At 40.2% G+C, this 5,005-nt stretch overlaps 1 non-coding gene across 1 annotated transcript; it reads left to right on the top strand.

The window, feature by feature from the left end:
- Positions 1 to 2,829: 2,829 nt before the first annotated feature.
- On the top strand, positions 2,830 to 2,933 carry LOC130983348 (small nucleolar RNA R71). Its single transcript, XR_009087344.1, has one exon. It is a non-coding gene; the product is annotated as a small nucleolar RNA R71 (small nucleolar RNA).
- Positions 2,934 to 5,005: the final 2,072 nt, after the last annotated feature.

Below are 5,005 nucleotides of genomic sequence, written 5' to 3'. Positions count from 1 at the left end.
TTATTCAAAGCAATAAACAGACAAACATACTAAAAACTTCACATTCCAAAAAGATTCAACAATTACACTTTAAACCAGAACAAGCATGCTCTTGTTTGCTTTTTTAGAAAATGGTCAAGAAACAACACCACCTTGTGAGATTTCTTGTTTTCTCTTTGTTGCCAGGAAACAATTTGATTTCTCCTTCTTCTCCTAGTTGTTGATTCATGTTCTTTCTAAGATCCTTGTTTCCTTTCCTGCATAGAGTGATGAAGTTGCTTGCTTCTCAAGCACTTGAGTGGTTAGCTCAACTATATATGGGCAAGTGTCTGAGTCTTAAGTTGGTGTGTGAACACCAAACTTAGTCTCCTACTTACTCCTCTACTCTTTGAATCCTTAAATTCTCCTTGGAATGAAGTTGCTGCTAAGGATTTTTAAGCATTTCTGTAATTGCTTAGAATGGTTGTTTCTTTCATATAATTCAAAGGTTGTTGTGTTCAGTTAATCTGTATGGTGGAACACCAAACTTAGAGTCACACATTCCCCTTTGAATTATTGATCCATAAATTCATTGTTTGGTGTGAAACACCAAACTTAATTCCTTGCAATGCACAGAAACTACTTCACCTTTTTATTGAAACAAATAAAAGAAACATTAAAGGAGTATTACCTCAGGTTGGGTTGCCTCCCAACAAGCGCTTCTTTAACGTCACTAGCTTGACGGTTGTCCCTTGTTAGGGTGGATTGTAGTGCTTGATGTCTTCTCCTCTTACTATGGAAACATCCCCATTTGATTCCTTCATGATTTCCAAATGTTCCATAGAAAGAACCTTCCTAATTGTGAACACTTGAGGGAGTTGGGAAGGAATGGGTTTGAGGCCAGGTGGAATTGGCAAATAATGACTTAGTATCACTTTATCTCCAGGAGAGAAACCTTCAGTGGGAATTTTCTTGTTTCTCCACCCTCTTGGCAATTTCCTTACAATTCTTCCTTCTCTCTTAAGGATTTCGTCATTGACCCTTATGCTAGGAGGGCCCTTTTGATCTGCTTCTATTGACTCTTGTGGCTTTAGCTCTTGCACTTCTTGTTTGCCTTCAAGGGATTGTTTTTGAGTTTCAGCTGCTGAATTGCTTTCCTCCAAACACAGATTGCTATAATCTTCCTTAGGCTTTTCAGGTTCTGGTTCAGGCTCAGATGCAGGTTTGAAAACATGGAAAATGAGCTGTTCATCCTGTATTCTCAAAATTAGCTCTCCTTGTTCTACATCTATGAGTGCTCTAGCAGTGGCTAGAAATGGCCTTCCCAAAATGATAGGGTGTAGGTAGCTTTCCTCCATGTCCAAAATGACAAAGTCTGTGGGGAAAAAGTAATTTCCCACTTTCACCAGCACATTCTCAACTACCCCTTCAGCTTGCTTCTGAGTTTTGTCAGCCAGTTGTATGATTACATCAGTGGATCTCACCTCATTCAGTTTTAGCCTCTTCATAAGAGTCAGAGTCATCACATTTATGCTGGCTCCTAGATCACAGAATCCTCTGTCAATTTTTGTTTCCCCTATGATACAGGGGATATGAAAACTTCCTGGGTCTGTTTTCTTAGAGACCATATCCTTCTTGATGAGTGCACTGCATTCCTTGTTCATTACTACAGTTTGTCCTCCCTTCAAAACTCTTTTCTTGCTCAGCAATTCCTTCAAATACTTGACATGAGTAGGCATCTGCTGGAGGATCTCAAGAAAGGGAATATTGATGTGGAGAGACTTAAATGTCTCTAAGAACCTTGAATATGTTTTCCCTTTTTCACCTCCTCCTAACCTCTGAGGAAATGGTGCTTTTGGTTGGTATGTTTCCAGCATGCCTCCCTTTTGCATATCCTTAGCTTGCTCCGTTTCACTTTCCTGCTTAGCTTCTTCCACACTTTCTTTCAAGATTTCTGGTTTCTTTTCTGAGGGTCTGATTCCTTCTTCTTCTGAGACTTCCTTCAATATGGTGATGGCCTTGCATTCTTCCCATCTCACTCCCTTTTGTTCCCCTTTAGGATTCTTCTCTGTGTCACTAGGGAACACTGCAGTTGATTTGGGGGCCTGTTGAGATAGTTCTCCTACTCGAGCCTCCATCCATTTGAGTTTTTCGCCATGGTTTCTTAAGGTCGATCTCACATCGTCCCTAAAGCTTTTCAATTCGGTTATGTCTTGACTCATGGTTGCAAGCCTTCCTTCTATCCTGTTTAATTGATCTTGAAATTGTTGGTTCGGATCGGATTGAGCAGGTTGATTATTTTGGCCATGATATGGTGGTTGGGAGTAAGTGTTTTGTGTGGCTTGGTATGATCTTTGGTTGGAATTTTGGTATGTGGAATTGTTGTGTTGGTTGTAAGGTTTGTGGTTTTGTGGTTGGGTTTGCTGGTTTCCCCACCCAAAGTTTGGGTGGTTTTTCCATCCTGGGTTGTAAGTGTTGGAGTGTGGATCATATGATTGCCTTTGTTGATTTCCCACATAATTGGCCTCTTCCCAATCACCTCCTTCAATGCTTACCTCCCCTTGATCTTGTGTGTGTATTGCAGCCACTTGACTTGTGTCCAATTTCCTTGTGAGCTCTGCTAGTTGCTTGGCAAACACCTTGTTTTGGGCTAGAATTGCATCAACATGGTTCAGCTCCATGACTCCCTTAGTGTTGTGTCTCTCTGAAGCATAGTAGTACTCATTCTCAGCCACTGTCTCAATCACTTCAATGGCTTCTTCCACAGTCTTTTTCCTGTTCAATGAGCCTCCTGATGAATGGTCTACAGCCTTCCTTGATTCATAAGAAAGTCCATCATAGAAGATGTGCAATTGCACCCATTCAGGGAACATGTTGGGTGGACATTTCCTTGTCAATTCTTTGAACCTCTCCCATGCCTCGTAGAGCGTCTCACCATCTTGTTGTCTAAAAGTTTAAACCTCAGATCGAAGCCTATTGACCTTTTGTGGGGGGTAGAAACGTGCCAGAAACTTGCTCTCCACCTCCTCCCAGGTTGTTAGGCTGTCCCTTGGGAATGATTCCAGCCACTTAGCTGCCTTGTCCCTAAGTGAAAATGGGAACAAGAGCAGTTTATAGGCATCATCCTGGACTCCATTGGACTTCACTTTGTCGCAAATTCTCAGGAATTTTGTGAGATGTTGGTTGGGATCTTCACTAGCACTCCCACCAAATGAACAATGATTCTCCACCAATGATATTAGCTGTGGTTTGAGTTCAAAATTGTTGGCCTGAATAGGTGGTTTCTGAATGCTGCTACCACAATTCCCAGAGGTTGGGTTTATGTATGAACCAAGAACCCTCCTCTCAGGCATGGCATTGTTTCTATCAGCCCTCTCATGGTTGTGAAATTCTCTATCCATGTTGAGATCTAGAGCTTCCTCAAAGTTGTCCTCAGATTCTTCTTCAGATTCTTCCTCTCTCAGTACTCTCTTCCCTCTTGCTTCCCTTCTAAGTCTATGAAGGGTCCTCTCTGGTTCGGTATATGGAGGAGTTGATGCCTCTCCTCTTCTACCTGTCATACAAGAACACACCACAAGCAACAAACAAGTGGAATACTCTTGGTTAATGGAAGAGTATGGTTAGAGCAGTGAGGAATTAATTCAAATAGTTAGTGGGTCAGTGAGTTAGTTGCTAGAATTGAAAGGCATAAGAAAGAAAAAGCAAGTAACAGAGTGCAGAAATTAAAATTCAACAAGTAACTTGAACTAAATTAACAAAACAAGAAAAATGCTCAATCTAGTTAACTTCCAATTTGAGAATTGTCAATCGAAAACCAATCCCCGGCAACGGCGCCATAAACTTGATGATGCTATAAACTGAGTATAGCTACGATTAAGGAAATTGCACGATCGGCAAAATTCCTTCCGGCAAGTGCACCGGTTATCGTCGTCAAGTAAAAACTCACAATAGAGTGAGGTCGAATCCCACAAGGATTGGTTGAATGAGCAATTCGAATTAGAAGTTTGATTAGTTGAGCGGAATCAAGAATTGGATGTGAATTGCAATAAGTAAATTGGCGGGAAATGTAAATTGCAAGGAATTGAAATGACTGAATCTTAAATTTGCAAGAATGAAAGTGCGAGAAATTAAATTGCTGAAATTAAAAGGGAATTTAGGGTGATTGCATGAATTGAAATTGCAGAATGTAAATAGAAAGTGTAGATCAGAGATGGGGAGTTCATTGGGTGTTAGGAGATATTGAGATCTCCGAATCAAAACATTTTATCTCTTCCTCAACCAATGCATTCATTGAATTTTGCTTGGCAATCTTATATGATTGGATCCCAATCCCTTGGCTCACCAATTCTCTCTAAAAACAAACAAATTCCCAATCCCTTGGTTTAAATGTTCATAAGAAGAGATGAAGCTCGATCACTGATTATACCACACAGCTTCATGGACCACAATTTGGTAGGATTACATGTCACAATATCCATCCAAACCCCAATCCAATTCACTGTGAGATAGCTTCTCTAGCATGAATCCTCCATTCCTTTCCCAAGGTTCCGAAGGATTCCAATTATGGGTAATTTCTTTCCCAAGACAACTACCCAATGGAATTAGATCGAGAAGCTTTCTAACAAAATTCAAGAGAAAAGATTGAAGAAGAAGATGAAAACTATTATTGATTCATTGAATTACAATAGAGCTCCCTAACCCAATGAAAGGGGTTTAGTGTGTCATAGCTCAAAATTCAATTACAGTATGAAAAATTCTAAAGTGTCAAAAGGTGTCAACTAACTTCAATTCTATCCTATTTATACACTTTCTAAATTGAGCTTCTGTTGTGTTTCTTGGGCTTTGAGGCCTTTCCTTGATTTCCTTTTGCCTTGGGTTTATGGTCCATAATTCTGATGAGGCTGTGATCCAATTCTGCAACATTCATTGAGCAAACTTAATGATAAACAAGTAATGACACAAGGCTCAACAAATTGAATTCCAGACTCATCAATTCTTCAGGCCCAATCTCATAAACCATGATATTCACTTGGGTTTCACACCATAA

This window comes from Arachis stenosperma, chromosome 5, assembly GCF_014773155.1.
Source record: "Arachis stenosperma cultivar V10309 chromosome 5, arast.V10309.gnm1.PFL2, whole genome shotgun sequence".
Classification (NCBI taxonomy): domain Eukaryota; kingdom Viridiplantae; phylum Streptophyta; class Magnoliopsida; order Fabales; family Fabaceae; genus Arachis; species Arachis stenosperma.
This window is presented reverse-complemented; position numbering and strand designations above follow the sequence as displayed.